Consider the following 18,739-nt stretch of genomic DNA (forward strand, 5'->3'; position numbering starts at 1 on the left):
CATGCTACAATGTGGATGAGCCTCAAAACATCATGCTAAGTTAAAGAAGCCAGACACAAAGGTCACCTATTATATGATTTCATTTATATGAAATATCTGGAATAGTGAAATCCATAGGGATAGAAAGAAGATTGGTGGTGGCCAGGGGATGGCGTAGGGGAGAATGGAGAGTGACTGCTTAATGAGTGCAGGGTTTTCTTTTGGGATGATGAAAACTTGGAACTAGATAGAGGTGGTGGTTGCAAAACATTGGAAATATACTAAATGCCATAGTATATTTCCTTGTACTATAAAGTTGTTTTATAGTACTTTATACTTTATAGAATTGTACTATAAGATGGCTAAGTTTGGGGCCAGCCCAGTGGCGTAGTGGTTAAGTTCTCGCGCTCTGCTATGGCGGCTCGGGGTTCGCAGGTTTAGATCCTGGGTGCAGACCGAAGTGCTGCTTGTGAAGCCATGCTGTGGCGGCATCCCATATAAAGTAGAGGAAGACGGGCACGCACGTTAGCCCGGGGCCAATCTTCCTCAGCAAAAAGAGGAGGATTGGCAATGGATGTTAGCTCAGGGCTGATCTTCCTCCCACACACACAAAAAGAAGGTTAAGTTTACGCTATGTGAATTTCAACTCAATAAAAAACCATTTATGGTAATTTTCCCAGTTCTGGGTGTACTTTAGCACGCAGTCCATTGTATACCGGAATTAGAATTTTGTTTTTTCACCTGCAGCATCCCTCAGCTGGTTTAATATACAACATACACTGACGCCTTCCCAGTGAGAGAGAGAACATGCAGGGCCTCGGGGGGAGGACAGTGGGAGTGGGAAGTCTGACTTGCAAGAGAGCCCGGGTGTGGCAGCAGTGGTAGTGTGCAAGCAGCTGCTGTTGTTGTAGCAACGGCTGACGTTGAGGAGTGTCTGCTTCATACTCTGTTCTAGGCAAACTATAGCAGGTAACTCCCACCATCCTCATAAAAACTCTGTGAGGTAGGTTGCATTCTTATCCCCACTTACAGATAAGGAAGCTGAGTCCCAGCTACTTAATGGGGGACATGGGTTCAGTCTAGCACTTGGATCTCTTGGCCAACAAATACTCGTAGTTCAAAAGTTCCTTAAGGTGAACGCTCACAGCTAGTCAGGAGCTCTGGGCAAGAGTAAGCACTGACAGAACGGTGGTCTGAGAGAAAAGCAGCTGAAGAACCATGGGAGCACTCCCACCCAGACTGTGGGGGAGCTGTGAGTATGGGTAGTAGATTTCCCATCGCTGCATTCTTCTGTGAGCACTCACTTCCCTCCTGTGAAGAAGGCTTTGCTCCAGAGCCCACCTTCTGTTTTGCGCCTCTTTGTCCCAGTTCAATGTCCTCCTCTTACCTCTTAATTATCGTCAGATATATAACCTCTAAGGTATCTATGATCTAAGATAACTTTATAACCTCTAAGGTACCTATGATCTAAGATATCTATATAACCTCTTAGGTACCTCTAAGGTACATGAGCCCTGAGCTCACACTCCTTTTGGGGATAATATATGCTTCTGTGTGTCTTTAAGGTGTCCAGACGCATGCCACAGGACTAATTCAATGTGGGCATTAGTACCAGGAAGGGAGGTAGACTTGGGATTGACTGATTTTCCTCCTGTTCCTACCCAGAGCCTGCTCCTCAACTTCCCTCTCCATGGGCTCCCGTCACCCTCAGCACCATCCATCACAGCTGCAGCTCAGACCGGTGATGTATTACACTAACATATCATTAGTGCAACGGCAGAGCAAGGAGCTTTGATGATGTATTGGGGCCATACATCATCAGAATGAGTCACTCTGATGATGTATAACTCAAAAGATGGTACTATCCAGGGAAATGTGGACATACCATAAATCAGGGACAACGTTAAAGAAGAAAACTCAGGACAGCCTCGAAGGAAAATAAAGGTTCAGAGGTCTCCCGCAGTAGGGGTCGAGAGACAAAGCTAGTAAATTCTTAACGGCTCAGATTGAAGCTTTCTGTTAGCTGTGGCATTTGTAATGACTAAACCAGATCATCAGCATCCCAGGGTGACACTTGGATTTCCTTTCCATCTGGAATTCAGTTTGGTTTCTGCTTGCCTGCAAAGCCCTCGTGTCCTGATGGAGATGTGGAGTCCATCAGATCAAAGGCGCAATGCTCCAGGTCTGTGCTCCATCCGGGTCCTCTTGGATTCGTCAAACATAGAATGGATTGTGGGGGCGTATCTCTCTATGGTTCAAGCTTACGTTCTCTCAGAAGTTCTCGCCTGTAGCCATTGATTACTGAAGTTCCTTAGACTCACGAAGGGCTGTGAGTCTGAAACTAGATTGTAAAAATAGAGCCAGGGGAGCCTTGCTTGGCTTGGGGGTTATGAACTTTTAGAACATAGTTGAGGATTCCTGTTTGTCAACAGGCTAGATCTTGCTGAAAATTTCTTTTTCTTTCTACAAAATAGCAACAGAAAAGGAAGGAACCTATGTAACATTTAGTTCAAGGAACAGAAAATTCCCAAATTAGATTTTCATGCTGTCAGCTACTCACCTGGACTAGCAGTGTTGATACTTGGGTATGGGACCTCTGTTGAAGTCCCTTCCCTTCCATCCCTCTAACTTTTCCAGATTTACTCCATCCACAGGGAGATAAATTATGGAAAGTGTCAGCCTCCCTTCAGTATCCTCAGATTGGGCAGAGACAAATGATATTCTCATAGGTAAGAGCATAAACCTCTTTGTAATTTTTAAAACTGGTAGATAAAGAAAGTCTTAAGGAAAGGGAGTAGAAAGCCATAGGGCAGAAGAGGGAGGTAAGACCACACACAGGCACACTGGAAAAAGAAATTCATATTGGAGTTTAATGCTTTATTTAATGCTGAACTGTCAACTTGAGATCTGAGGCCCAAGCATACTGATTCTACCCCTCCACCCATCCAAAATAAAATAAAAATCAAAGCCTAGGTGCTTCAGGACTGGAGAATATCAGAACTCAGCCCTTGGCATATGGGATCCATTACAGGCAAGAAGACTTCCTCTGGGGGTTCCTTCCCCTGGTCCCCACCCACATTCCCGCAGGGGAGGGGTCCGAAAGCAAAGGCTCTTCCAGTCGACCCTGGTCATGTTTCTGTGACTCATTGCCTTTGTTTATTGCAAACTCTGCTGCGGACTCTGTCCCGGAGGGCAGCACAATTGGAGGGCCCTCTGAGGGGGTGCAGGAGAAGGGCCTGAGCCAATCATAAAATGCAACCGCCCCTCCCTACCCTCCCTGTGAAGGACAAGGGGGACTTCACCACCTGAGCAGCAGTTGAGAAACAAAATGCTTTTTTTTGGTTCTCAAATAGCTGTGCCTTCAAAGGCTTTTAAAAGTTGAAACAAAACAGATCATGCCTCCACTCTTTATTTATTTTTTTGGTGAGGGGAAGAGGAGGAGAATGAGGGAGCTGATAAAGCCAGCACATTCTTTGGGAGTCGTTTATAAAGGAGCAGGCACTAGAAGTGTCCCATATGCCTTAGGGACCCTCTTGCTGTTGAACGGGATGCAGTCACTTGCATCTGTGTGCAGGGCTTCCCTCTGCCTGTGTGGGAAAGAGCTGTGAGGCATGGGGCATCAGACATCCGGGGATGCATGTCCAGATTGGAAAGCCAGGGATGGCTACGGATGATGCCAAGGTGTGCGTTGAGGGAGCAGTTGGGACCTACAGGAAAGTACAACTTGGTGGTCAATATGAGGACAAGAGAGAACATAGAGAATTTTCCAGAAACGATTGTTTTAGCCATTAGTGCCAGTCGACTTCACCCAAGAGTGACTTCAGTCAAGCTGTGTTGTGGTATAGCCATTGACTGACCCCACAGATTTGGCCCCTGAGGCCTGCAGGTTAGTGCTGTATGTCCGCTCGTGGGACCTGCTAGATCCTGAGAATGTCAACAATAGGAGTAGCAGCAACAGGTACCCAAATTATTACACATTCATCGTATTTCAGCACTGTGTTAAGCACTTGACTTACATTATATCTCAATCATCACAATAGCTTGAAGGGGTAGTTTTATGCACCTGATTTTTAGATGAGGAAACTGAGGCTGGCACCACTGAATATCTTTTCTTGGTCACATGGCTAATGAGTGGCAAAACAAGGTTTCAACTCGATTTCCTTTGGCTCCTAAGCTTCTACTTGTCAGTGCTATGTGACCTGCAATGGAGGGGCAGACCTGCAATGTCACCGAATCAGGCTTCGAATCTCTCCCTTGATTAATCCCTTTCTCAAGCTGCCTGCCTTCAGGGATAGCTCAGACTTCCCTTCAAGAACCTATGCCCAACTGCTTTGAAACTTTGAAGAAGAATTGTATCCTGAAGCCCCTGTTGTTTTGTGCATGAATTAAAGAGCAGAGAAATGGTCCTAAAGACCAAAGGGCATTTGCCCAAAGGCACAAACTAAAGGAAGAAAAGGGTTGAGTTTGATGCATCTGCCTAGGAAGCTGCTCTTGCTTGGCGGAGAGCTTGGAACCTACCACATGCTTGAGTTTCCATCATTAGGTCGGGAACTGGTCTCAAAACTGTGGCCTGGCCCTTTGATAACATGTCCATCCCTTCCCTGCTTTTGGAGAGACAGTGCGCCCAGAGTCCAGAGGGCAGCAGAACCTCACAGAGATAAAACAATTCAAATTTACCTAAATTATCTGAATCTCCAGAATAAATAATAACAATAATAATAATAAAACACCTTTGCTATGTTATTTTATGCGCTCCCCAACTTCAACAAAATAATGCATGGTTGTACGAGATGGAGGTGCAAGAACTAATAAAATATATGGTTTAATTAACTAAACTTATGCTGTAGTCCACATTAGAAGGCCATGATTTAGCATGCACTCTCATCCTCGGGACAGAATAATGCAAACAGCATAATTAAAAGTTGATGAGAAGTATATTTATTGGGCACGCAGAAAGAAGAGACACCAAGATTTATGACACATAAAGTAAACCTTTAGTTTACAATATAATTAATATTTTAAAAACCACAGCGTGCATATAATGCAATCGAAAAGTCCGCCTCCGCGGAAGGATAATTTCTTTGGTGCTGATCTTGGCCCCGTTTAATAGTAAATTATGTTCCTGGGCACATACAAATGTAACATGATCTATTATGATCTAGAGATGATGCTCATTGAGATGTCTGCGGTTGTGATAGATCATGGTTGTGTGTCTCTGAAGACGTGGAAGATGGCTGAAGGGCCAATTATTTATCTGTGGCACGAATTCCATGGCTATTAGTCACACACAAGGTGACGCAAAATGAGGGTATGCCACTACATTTTAATCAATCTCCGCTCAAGAAAACCCCTCCTTAACACAGAGCTGAGGACATTGGAAGTTTGCAGGGGAAGGAGGGAGCTTTAGAAAAGCAAGAGGGTTAGGTGAGAGTGACAGGCTTAGAGCAATAGGAAGCAGCCAAACATCTACCAGCATTTACAGTCTTGGGTTATGGTTTTAATCTCATTTGATACTTACAATGACCCCCTGTGATAAGTACAATGTTTTCATGCCTATTGTGCAGACAGGGAAACTGAGGCCCTGAGAAATTAATTAGCATGGCAATAAAGGCAGAGCCAGGATTCCTAGCCAGGAATTGTCCGAGCTAGGATTCCCAGCCAGGTTGTACAGCTCATTCCGCTCCACCTGGGTCTTCCATGGAGGACCCTGGAGAGAGCTGAGTAATATTTCTCTACAATTCAGTCCACACTTCTTGTTAGGGTTCAGAAGCTCAGGGAACCTCCTCTTGCACAGATTCTAGGTTTCTCCTCTCGGACATACCCCAAATTGCCTTTTTGGGACGCAAATGTCTGCCACCATTCATCCCCTTTCCTTTTGCAGTTATTCCAAAGGCAGTAGTGATCCTGCAGTATCTGAGACCCTCGCCCTTGATCCTAACCTCAAGGTTAATCCAAATAGGGTCATGTTTTCAGCCATTTAATGTGTTTTTCCTTGGAAAAAAAAATGCCCTGATGTATAATTAAATAAGTGAATTACCTTCCTTCCCTTCCTTCTAATCTTCCTTTCTTTCTCCCTTCCCACCTCCCTCCCTTACTGTTTTTTTTCCTTGCTCCCTTCCTTCATATTTTTTTTAACCTGGGGTTTGGGTTTAAAAGAGAGACTTATATTTTCCTTTTACTGAAGCAGAAATACTACATACTTTGGGGAGAAAACCAAGATGGCTTTTGTCCATGTTTCTCTAGTATCCATCCTAAATTCTCCAGGCTGATTAGTCTATCTCACTCCATAAGCTGTAAAGAATGTGGACACAGTATCTACTAGAGCAGTACTCTTCCAATTATCTGTTCACTCTGCTCGTCCTAGCACCTGGACCTTTGCTTAGGGAGCCACTGAAGGATTTCAGGAAGGAATAACTGGGTAATTCATTCTACCCAATCTACATGCTTCACAGGCCATGGAATAGTTATGAGCATCTTACAGTGAATGGGTGAATGGTGCCCAGCCACATTGCAGAACTCCTAAGAGCCACAAGTCTCTGGACTTGAGACTTTGGATCCTGTTGCTTCAGCCACATCCTAGTCTGGTCCCTCACACCCAAGGATCATAACCACAGACAAGGAGAAGTCCAATCTAGCACGAACCACACTTCCTATTATGTACCCCAGACTCAAAGTGGAAATCAGCATGGCTACCTTAGACCCAGGTGGGACCCATTTGGCTTGAGGCTTGAGAAGGAATTCACTGGAGCCTGAGTGACACCAAGTCCCAAAAAGGGGTGGCTTGTCCTGGGAATGAGCTTTGAGACCCTGTCCTGGGTTGTCTGGACAGGATTCTATCCAGCTTTTAAATCAGGATTTTTACCAGGTTTCAATGGAACTAAATGAAACATTTACCTACAATCCTAATGTTGTTGAAAACACTCTCAGGGAAGAGGTATGCAAAGGAAACACGCAAAATAAACTAAATACAAAGTAGATAAAGAGAATAATATGAGTTCTTCTTCATTATCTGGTTCATTACACTTTTTAGTGTTTATTAGAATTGTTGTTAAATGATTTAATTTTGTTTTGGAAAAAAGTGGATGAAGAAGGGAATAGAGATTGAGGAGATAAACTGCTGAGGTTTCCATTTTGGAACTGGTTACAGAACAAGGAAACGATGAGAAAATTAATTTGTAGGTGTCTCTGGGGGAGCCGTCAACACCAGGCACCACAACACACACATTTGCCTTATTCTTTACTTAATTGGCACGGCCTTCTCTGGGGAGAGCTCAGCCTAAGTCAAGTAAGAGGGTAAATCACCTTTAGTGTGGCCCCTTCTGGGTCACTGATAATTTTTCTGACAGCCATGTCGGATCAGGATGCTAATATGTCAGCTAGTGCCTCTGTGTCTCAGCATTGAGAGTGTAATTTCCTTCCTATTAGCACACATACACACAAACACACTCCCCAGGGTGGTTTAGTGAAGGTCTCCAGCACTGACGTGGCAAAGAAGATCTCTGAGAGAACCTAGGATGTTCTAGGCCAGGATAGATAGCAATCTTTGCTTCTAGAACCACCTTGCCGCCCCCTTCAAGAGGGCTTCTTCCATCTTACCATGCATGATCTTAGTATCTTCTAGTTGCCCCAGTGCCCTGAAATGCATGCCACTGTATAATCTGGTAGGTTTGTGGTGGTGGCAGTTGTCCAGCTGAGGTCCTAGTTTTTCGTGACAAACAACATCAGAGCACGTTGTCTTTACCAGGTAAAATATTTAGAGCTTAATATATGCCTATAGGACACCATACCTGAACGTACATGAATAACACTAACGGTGGAAATGTTGCATTTTAAGATGAGCTCATAGAAAAATATTGCAGGAAAGGGGAGACTTTGTGTGCTCTTCCAAATGCAGCATGTAGACCACAGAAGGCCCAAATAACTCTACTAACTGCAGTGTGGATGCCCTGGGTTGGCTCCAGATGCTAGAAGGCCCAAGTTTGGTCTCCTGAAGACTTTCTTAAGAAGTAGATCCTCTGGGCCTCTAGATCCAGTCCTGGAATCACCAGGTATTAATGTGCAATTCTAGGGAAGGACCTAAACATGCCCTTGACCTCCTGGCCTCAGTCTACTTTCTGGTCTCACCTTAACTGAGACCACCCTAAGTACCAGTCATACCAAACTATCTGACATTCCCCGAATGCACTTTCATTTTTCCACCCTTCTGCTCCCTGAGGCAGAGAGAATTGCCCCTATCGACCACAGCACTCATCCCAATGAATGAGCACTGTTTATTCATGTAATATCTTACCTCACCAGGCTATGAGCACCTTGATGAGCACCTTGAGGGCAGGGACCATTGTCTTATGCATTATCAAATGGATATCATAGATATCATAGGGCCTGGCACATGGTAGGCCCTCAATAAATGCTGAGTCAATTGAATAGGACATGGGAAAATCTTACCTCAAAGAAAAGTAGAGGAGATAAGAGAGTGTACCAATAGTTTCAAGGCAAAGTAGAAAGTGCCAAGGCCCTTAACAGAGGTGCATGTCTTAAAGGTTACACCAGTTTAGTTAGGGAAAGAACTGAGAAGAGTTGTGTTACCTTGAGGGCCTCCCTTGGCTCTGAACATGTGTGATTCTGAGATGCAGAGATGCTGTCCCCAAAGGGGCATGGCATGGATCAGAACGGTGCTGGGGGCACCTGCAGAAGGGCTCACAAACGAAGTCCTAGGGCATAAAGCATCTTCTCTTTGAGTTCTAGAAGTTGGTTTTTGTTTTTCTTCCCCAAACCTGCCTCTTCAACAATATTAGTCTCTCCTACAATATCAAGCCCTTTCATATCTCAGTCCATGCCTAATGGGAAGACCTTTGGGAACCCAGCCATTGGACAAAGACAACCATGAGTGCTGACAACCGGGACTGCTGAGGCTGACAACAATGCCTCCTAAGGGTGAAAAGAGTGGTCTCTTTGCTGCCTCTAACAATGGAGAGCACCTAGTCAGACAGGCTGGGGGCCTGGAAAGTCCTTGGCAGTGAGGACTTAACATTCTCCTCCATGAGCATCCATCCCATGCTTACTGACCGTCTATATTAGGTGCAGGGAATTTGCCATGTCTTCTGCTAGAGATAAAGCATGCAGCTATTCTCATCTTTTCTGCTGCCCAGAGGCTTCCACTCACTGCTCAGTGTGAGTAACATCATTAATGGGAGAGAAAACAAGCAAGGGAGCTGGCACTGACCATCAGCAGAGCAGGGCTGGCCTGGGCAGGTGCCAGGGATGACCAAGCAAAATCTGTCCTTTATCCTGATGCTTCCCCTCCCTGGAGCCTTCGGTCTCCATTACTAAATGCTCTGCAAACTGCAGTGAGGGCGAAAAGCAAGCCTCTGCCTTTCATAATGGATTTGGGCATAAAGGAAGATTGTTTCTAGGTAACTTTCCCTGCCCTACTTCCTCCCACCTGCTTTCTAACAAAGTCAACCAGAGAGCAAACAGAGTTGGGCTTTCAAAGCCTGAGAGTTAAAACAGAAAAATCCTCCCTTTCATGGTGCCTGTACTTACAAATATGTATTCCGTATTTATACAGCATATTAAAACCCAAAACCTACAGTAATGCAACATTAAAGTCAAGAAATGCAAAAGTGAAGGGTTTATGGCATTGTTAGCTTACCCACATTGTGCAGTCTGCATAATGAACCTCAGCTCGAAATTCAGGCCATATACCATGTGGTGGAGTTCACCCCACCAGGCAAACCTTATACTTTTTGCATTTTGTGAATTTCATTACCTCAAATTGCAATATTAATAACTGAAATGTGCAGCCAAGAAAATGCTAATTTTCTGCTTTTCTTTTAGTTTTTTCTTTCATCTATTTTCCTCTCTAATTAAAAAAACGGGGAAGGTAGAGAAACAAAGAGAAGAGGAGGGGAAAAGCTGAAGAGGAGAAAAGCTACCACAAAAATCACACAATGTTAGACAATTTTATGGGAGGGGAAACTGAGGCCCAGAGGGAGATGTCCACGGTTACTCAGATTTGTGGAGACCTCACAGTAAGTTTATCACTGTAAACTCAATGCTCTTTGGCTGCGTTTCCCTGCCAATTCTTTGATGAGGCCCCAAATTCAAATGGGGAAATGGATCCAATAGCAAATAAAGGAAAAGCCACAGCCAAAATTTCTGTGAGCAGCTAGAACTGCTTTTCTTCCATTTACGCTATCTGGTTTATCATCACTTAGCATAACTCTGATCTCAAGGGGTACAGAATGATTTTAAATTACTGGCATTCAAAGAAGACTCACGTTTCAAACAATAAAAGGAATGCATTCTCTCTTTGATTATATAATTCCCAAGAAGAAGACCACATTTAACTCACAAAATAGCCAGCATAGATAGAGCCCCAGGGGCCACACATTACAATCAGCAATATCCCTTTCAACCCAATGAGCTGGCACCCTTGCAGGGACGGTTGCTCCCCATTTCTTGTGGAGAAACAGATATGGGGTCTGAGACGGAAAGCCTGTTGTCAGTCCTGGCTTCTTCTCCAGCAGCCTGTTGTCTGGGCAGGCTGGGGTCATCTGGAAAGAGGAAAGGTCAGTGTGACCTCGAGTCAGACTTCTCAGTGAATCTGGAACCAGAGCTGCCTTGGCACTTGGGGTACTCACAGAATCAGCAAAAAATGGCATAGATGGATTTTTATTCCAAGAAATCTTACCATAGAACATGCCTTTGTCTGCTTCTCGGCTAGAATGCATCTGAAGGCAAGGCCAACTTGGCAAATGTTGGCCCCACTGAAAGAAAGAGAAGAGAGAGGAGAGGAGAGAAAATGCATCTCCACAACCCCAGGAAGAGATGCTCTTGGATGTTAAGCATCAACTTCTAGAACTTCTCTACCCAATTGAACTGAGAGTTTCCCTATAAAGGGAATGTTTCAGTGGTACCCTTACTGTCTCACACACCCCGGAGATCTGGGGGTCAGGTTTCGGTTTTGTGAAATTGGTTGGAATTGCAGTGAGTTATTCTGTGCTGGAAGGCTGGAGGCCCTTCTGTCTGGGACCTCGCTCTGCAGAGATGTTTATGAGGAGGGTAGCAACTTCAGGGCAGTGGTCTAGTTCTTACCCCTGCCCATGGTGCAATGAGAACAAAGTGCTACAAGTGGGAGGTCGGGGGAGGAGAAGAAAGTCTCCAAAAGGGCTTTGCTTAGTTAGAGGACTCCTTTACAAATGATGACGAAACCCAGTGGGTGGAGCTGAAACAGATTTAATGAGGCCAAAGGTGAGGAAAAGATGGGCTGGCCCAGTGGCATAGTGGTAAGTTTGCATGCTCCGCTTTGGCGGTCTGGGGTTCCCAGGTTCAGATCTTGGGCATGGACCTGTGTACCGCTCATCAAGCCATGCTGTGGCGGCGTCCCATATACGAAATAGAGGAAGATGGGCACAGATGTTAGCTCAGGACTAATCTTCCTCAGCAAAAAGAGGAAGATGGGCAATGGATGTTAGCTCAGGGCCAACCTTCCTCACCAAAAATAAGGTGGGGAAAAGAGGAAACACCCAAAGGTGGCAGATCGAAGTCAGAAACTGATGTCCATCAAACAGGAGACAGGAGGAAACGGGGTTTTCCTTACTCTATCAATCCTGCTTAGAAGTGACTTAACCTTTCTCGGTCAGTTTATTGAATCCAAAAGGTGCTTACCCCAGCCAACGGCAGCCTGCTCTCCCTTCTCCCACCTCTCTCCTCGTGTCCCTGCTGCTCTCCTCCTAACAGATGGTAGATATTTTTTTCTTGCTCCTGATGCTAAGCATGATTTACAGACTTGAGTTATTATTTATCATTATTCATTTTCTGTCAGCAGTGCATTGAAGGTTAATAGAAATGCCAGCATGCTCACTGATTTACTTAGTAAAATATTTGTTCCAAGGTTTAGGTCATATGATTGGTGTCTGGGTGAGTTTCAGGTTTATGCATTATGAAAAGCAAGATGACTTGACCTTCAGCCACCAACACTAGCACCATATATTACTTTAGTGAGTGACCTTCAGAGACCTGAGATGCAGTAGATGTATTCAACACGTGTTAGCCTCCTCCATGTTGCTGGCATTGTATACACACCAGCTGAGTTTACTCAGTGTAAGCTGAGCCCTAGAGCCCACCTAATGAATGGAAGGCAGATGAGATGTAAACTCAGGCTAAACCAGATCCTCTTCTTAAGATAATAAACTGGCTTTGCAGCCCAGCTGCGCTGAGGCTGTATGTACACAGGGGGACTTCACATTGCCCCCTGGCCTTCTAGCAGCTCAGCAGAGAAAAGGAGGCAGACAAAAGGACAGTTCTGAAGGAAACTGGTCTGAGATGAGCAATTAGTCAGGGCCCCAAGGGGAGAGTGGGCTGGGAGGGATCTGCCATGCTGATATCTCATTTGCTGGGCTTGCAGGCTAGAGGTGACAGAGGAGGGAGGGAGCAAAGAAGGAAGGGACATGAGCCTGGGTCTTTAGAGCTGAGGGCCAGGTTGGCAGAAGAGATCTAAACAGCATTACAGTGACACAGAAGTAAAAACTATGCCAAAAGCAAACAATGCATAACTATTTCTAAAGGGCCCGTTCTAACTATTACTACAGAGATAATGTAGTACAGTGTAGTGGGTTCAAGGCATGGGCCCGGATTTAGGATGCATGAGTTTGAGTCCCATCCAACTGGGCAAGTTGGCTTAACCTCTTGAAAGCCTCAGCTTTCTTATTTTTAAAATGAGGATAATAAGTGTACCTCCCTCTTGGGGCTGTCGAGAGGGGCAATTGCTGTAATACACGAAATGTGCCTAGCACAGGGGCTGGTACACTCATCAAATGTTTGCCGTTATCGTAAATTCTGTGAATGGGTGGTAGAGAGATTGCTGAGAACAGCTGGCAAATCTTCATGTTTCAGAAGGGACTTGATATGAGAGTTAAAGAGGAAAAAGAAATAATGCAGGCTGGTGGGGAAAATGGGGTCCTGAAAGAACAGAAAGCCTGCTGGGTGCCAGACACATGTCCCAACCCTGGAGCTAGAAACGAACGTCAGAATGTCTGAGAGCATAACTTGTTTTATATTCTCAAACTGTGTTCCTTCCCTAAAGTTCTTCAAAGAGGCTATCAGTGTCCCTTTATCAATAGTTTACTAAATATCATTTACTTTCAAATCCAAAGACATTTCTTCAGGCCTTTAGAATTGCCTTGAACATGGTTTTAAAGTTCAATGATCAGCTGACATGCTCCCAAGAGCCTCCGCAGTCACTCCTTTAATCTGTCCCTTCCCTTCCTTGTTTTTGGCACATTCCACTGATACCTGGACTTCCCACCTTGCAGGCAACACATATAATGTCTAAGTTCATTCACCCAGATTTAAGTGACTGGGACTACATCAACGATTCATGCTCATGGAAGGGGGCAGGTGTTTTGTTCCTTAACATACTGCCTTTGGTGTCTGCACAGGTAGTTGTAACACCCCTGAGCCCCATCCACTTCTCCTGAAAGTGGCATAAACCCTCTTTCCCACATGTTGTTATACTAAGAGAATTGCCCATATTGGACAAGGGTCAGGGAAGGTGGCTTAACATCCAAGGGGAAATACCCTAACCAGGAATTAAACACAGGCAGTTTTCTTCAGAGAAATCAAATATTGGAAATGGATCCAGAGATTCCCCTTACATCAGCCCAAAGGAGAAGACAATATTGTATTTGAAGTAAAAATTGTCCCTCACTGGGCACACTACAGTGAACTAAATCCAATCTCCAAAGAATAGAAGATAGCCCCATTGGTCATTTGTTTATCCATTAATTCTAAATACAATGTTTGCTGGGGTGGTGGGGAGGAGGAGTTTCTACTGTCAAGGCATTCACTCAGTCTAGTAGCCAAACTCCTCAAGGTCAAGGCCATAATACTGGGACTGTGTTCTTCATACTGATCATTTATCACAGAATCACAGTCTTAGCACGAGACAAGATCTGAGAGGTCATTGAGTCTGATCTTTTCCCTTTGCCAGTGAGAACTGTGAAGCCCAGATTTGTTGATCTGTGATTGATAGTGGCAGAAATAGGCCTGGAACAGAGATCTCCTGGCTCCTGGGAGTGCTCTTTGCCCCTCTCTACATTTGCCTCTGTTCCAAAAATCCCTTCTCCAAATCTGGCCCTAGCAGTAAGCTACAACTGAGCTCTAGCTGCCCAGACTACAGGCCCACTCTCAGGAAAGCCACATTTCCTCCCCTTGACCAAGGATGGGAATGCCAAGAAACCCATGGTGTGTCAGAAATGTTGATGGCTAAATATTGCAATGTAATAGCAAAGACAACCTTTGGAGAAATAAGGAAACAAAGCAATTTAAATCTTATTTAAATAATTTTCCCTTCTTCACCCTATCTTCACCCTACTCTAGCCAATGAGCCCATCTAAATGCTGAGGGTATGTTTATCCTCTTGCAATGGGGGCTGAGTGCTAGAAATGTCCTTTCGTTTAATTTCCAGTACTAGCTAAATTATCTATTGCCACGATCTGTGATTGATTTAGTTTTTATTGCTCATGGCTGTGACAATCTATAAGGACCCAGCTGATTTTCCCTTTTTGGGTTTTAGGTTTTATTACTGTCATTTTAATGACAGATATTAAACACAGGGAATTCTCATCTGAATTTTCTCCAATAGGCTGAGCTGTATGTTGTATTTGAATGTGAAATGATATCAAGAACTGGTTCTTCCAAAGTCTCCTTCTCCTACTTGCTCCCTGCAACCATGCCAGGAATCTGTGACAATTCTGAAGAAGAACACATGTATCATCAGGCTAATTTCATTATCGGGATATCAAATATATAGTAAGTATCTAATAAATATTTGATGAATAAACTAATGAATGAAGACTTCATTAACCCTTAGGCATGTGAACTTTTCCATGAATCTGCCATTAATCTTCATTTCCAAATGCTAACTGAGCACCTACTGTGTGCAAGGAAATTATGCTAGGTGTTATTCAAAGAAGTATTTGATCTTACTTTCCATGAACTTGCAATTTATTGATAAAAACCAAGTATATATGTAAAAAAAATCAGTATTAAAATGTATGAAATGGTGATAAATGAGATAGCAAATTTTCTAAGTGTGTAAAAGTGTGCAATATTTCCTTGAGTTGAGCAAACAAAAAGAAGTAGGAAAGATGATGTAAGTTAAATGGGAGAGGGAACTATTTGATACTGTGTTGGGTGCTTTTCAGCTACAAGAGACAGAAACCAGTTCAAGTCAACTTATTGGCTCACATGACTGGCTTCAGACACTGGTAGGTTAAGGGCTCATATGACATCATGAGGAATCCAAAATATCTGTCCACTACAAGACCAGAGGAATGATGGTTCTGTTCTACCCTACATCTATATTCCTTTTTACAGAGTTTCCAACTAAATGTTTTTTCTCTATTCTTCAAACTTAGAAACAATTTGTTCAGTATAACAAATATAAAATTTCTAAATTTTGTTTTGAGATGTCTTCTTAAGTCTTAAAAATATATGTTCAAATCAGGCTGAAATCCAAGAGCAGCAGCATAGTCAAGTCAAGTAAGAAGTTCGCAGATAAATTGTTGGAAAGCCCAAAATTAAACTCTGCATTCATGTTGATCAATGATAGACTCAAAAGGGGTTGTCGCCCTCCTTTACCATGCACACTTTCATGCGATGCCTTACTCAATCATATCCTAGCTCCTGCTCTTGGGTGCTGTTCCTGATGCTGTAACAAACTCAAGTGTCACTCTAGGGTATCCATTCAGAGTTGACTGTTAGAAGAGAAATAAAGAAATTTATTTATGCTTGACTATTATGAGATTTTTACGTATGGTGATGGTGAGAATGGGAAAGTCACCATCTAAAAAAATATAATAACCCCACAGAATTGGATTTTTGCCTGGTCAAGAAGCACAGAAAATATGTGTAGGTAGTAGTAATGTATTATTAATATATTGTATGTATATAACATAATTATATGTATAAATATTATATCTTAGATGATACAAAAAGATAAGTTATTGTTATTATTTTTCTTGTATGAAGACTTGAATGATGACAATGAAGGCGTACTTATCAAATCTATAGATGACACAAAGTTTTGATGAAGGAATCCACATTTGAAGAGATATCTACAATGCTTTTTCCATTAGTCCTCAAAATTCAGAATACATATAACACACAATGTAGGAAAATGGGTTTCAAAACAACACAAAGGAAATGGAGTATTAAGTTCCTCCTTTTCCTACCTTTTCTTTCGATCCCTCCAAAAAAGTAGTTTTAAGTCAGCTACCAGAATTCTGGGCTTCTAGCAGGCCTAACTGGTAGAGGCACTTGAATTGCTTCTGATAAGAATAAAGCTTGGTGATTTGAGAGAATTAAATTTAACCTGAAGTTTTAGAGGTTGGGGTTTGTTTTCTTTTGGAAAACTTGATTTTCCTCATTCTGAGAAAAGAGGTTCTTAGAACACTGGAAATTTCAAAGGACTTTCATTAAATCAAAGTCATTCATTCATTCAATAAATGCTTACTGAGTAGTTTCCATGATCCATTTACTATTCCAGGAGGTAGAGATACATTGACAAACAAAATTGGTAAAGAGTTCCTACCCTTTTCTGGCTTACCATCAAGTGGAAAGAAGTGACTTTGGAACATACCAAGGGGTACCCACCTTTACCAGCAGGGAAATTAAGAGGACAAACTCAGGAGATGAGAGAGGTGAGAGAGATACTGGCTGGGGTGGGGGTGGGAGTAGATTTGGGGGACTCTTTGAATTACACAGAAAATAAAACAAATTGAGGAGTTTAGTAAATGTCCAATACTCTATAGCATCTTTGACCCCAGGCCTGGTATTTTCCACCCACCTCTATGCCTCTTGAGGAACATCACAGCCAGCATCTCCACCAAACCCATTTCCTAATCCTCCAAGCAGAGAGAACCTGAAGTTGGCAGTGGTGTTGAGAGGTCATCTGTCACCCTGGAAGGGCCCTGGGAGGAGGAAGAGTCTAACAGAGCATCCAAATATCTCAAATGAATCCAAATTCAATCAGAGGACCTAGCACTGTCATCCAATGCGAGCAATAAGGAAACCAACAATCATAGATGATTGTGCTTCAGGTGCTTTGTGCATGTTCTACGCTGTTTTCAAAAGGGGCTTTAGAGTCAGAAAATGGATTGAAATTCTAGCTATGATGATTTTTAGCTGTGACTTGAGTAACAGTGTAAAACACAGTATGTTCTACTAGTATTATTATTACTACTACTCTACAACTGTTACTTTTACTACTACTGTAACTATTATCATGATTACCTTGTTGGATGTTATATAATTCACCCTGAAACCTTATGCAGTAGGTATTACTATACCCATTATACCAACAAGAACACACAAGAAAGAAAAAAAGAAAAGTAAAACTAAGATCTATTAAACAGTTTGTCCAATGTTTTATAGCAAGGAAGTAGTAGGACTAGTCTTTGAGTCCAGATTTGTTTGACTTCAAAACCTGGGGGCATCATTGAAGACTCACGTGTCTTACGTGGAGTCATGATTAACAAGGATGTGACCCATCCACTAATGCGGCACTATATCAAGAACCCTCGCATTGTGCTGCTGGATTCTTCTCTAGAATACAAGAAAGGGGAAAGCCAGACTGACATTGAGATCACACGAGAGGAAGACTTCACCCGAATCCTCCAAATGGAAGAAGAGTACATCCAGCAGCTCTGTGAGGACATTATCCATCTGAAGCCTGACGTGGTCATCACAGAAAAGGGCATCTCAGATTTAGCTCAGCACTACTTCATGCGGGCCAATATCACAGCCATCTGCAGAGTCCGGAAGACAGACAATAATTGCATTGCTAGAGCCTGTGGGGCCCGGATAGTCAGCTGACCAGAGGAGTTGAGAGAAGAAGATGTTGGGACAGGAGCAAGCCTGTTGGAAATCAAGAAAATTGGAGATGAGTACTTTACATTCATCACTGAGTGCAAAGACCCCAAGGCCTGCACCATTCTCCTTCAGGGGTCCAGCAAAGAGATTCTCTCGGAAGTAGAACGCAACCTCCAGGATGCCATGCAAGTGTGCCGCAATGTTCTCCTGGACCCTCAGCTGGTGCCAGGGGGTGGAGCCTCTGAGATGGCTGTGGCCCATGCCTTGACAGAAAAATCCAAGGCCATGACTGGTGTGGAGCAGTGGCCATACAGGGCTGTTGCCCAGGCCCTAGAGGTCATCCCTCGTACTCTTATCCAGAACTGTGGGGCCAGTACCATTTGTCTACTTACCTCCCTTTGGGCCAAGCACACCCAGGAAAACTGTGAGACCTGGGGCTTAATGGTGAGACAGGTACTTTGATGGACATGAAAGAACTGGGCATCTGGGAGCCACTGGCTATAAAGCTGCAAACATACAAGACAGCAGTGGAGACTGCAGTTCTGCTGCTGCAGATTGATGACATCGTCTCAGGCCACAAAAAGAAAGGCAATGACCAGAGCCGATAAGGTGGGGCTCCTGATGCTGGCCAGGAATGAGCGGCGGGCAAGGCGACCTCAACGCACAGAGCCAGCAGTCTCCCACTCCGCTGAGCCAGACTGCCAGGGACACCGTGGATGTCTTTGTTTGGAAGGGATCAGGTTGAGGGGAAGCCCCAGTCCTTTTCTGTCCCAGCTCAGTTTGCAAAAGGCACTGACATGTAATTCTTCTCTGTTGTAAGCATTCCATTTAGTTTGCTTCCGATGATTAAATCTAAGTCATTTGAAAAAAAAAAAAAAAGCCC

General features: G+C 43.6%; 1 pseudogene; it reads left to right on the forward strand.

Moving 5' to 3' along the window:
• Positions 1 to 18,479, forward strand: part of LOC101391485 (T-complex protein 1 subunit gamma pseudogene) — a 181,941-nt pseudogene extending 163,462 nt beyond the window's left edge.
• Positions 18,480 to 18,739: the final 260 nt, after the last annotated feature.

This window comes from Ceratotherium simum, chromosome 6 (genome assembly GCF_057802395.1).
Source record: "Ceratotherium simum simum isolate JZ-2026a chromosome 6, ASM5780239v1, whole genome shotgun sequence".
Lineage (NCBI taxonomy): Eukaryota > Metazoa > Chordata > Mammalia > Perissodactyla > Rhinocerotidae > Ceratotherium > Ceratotherium simum.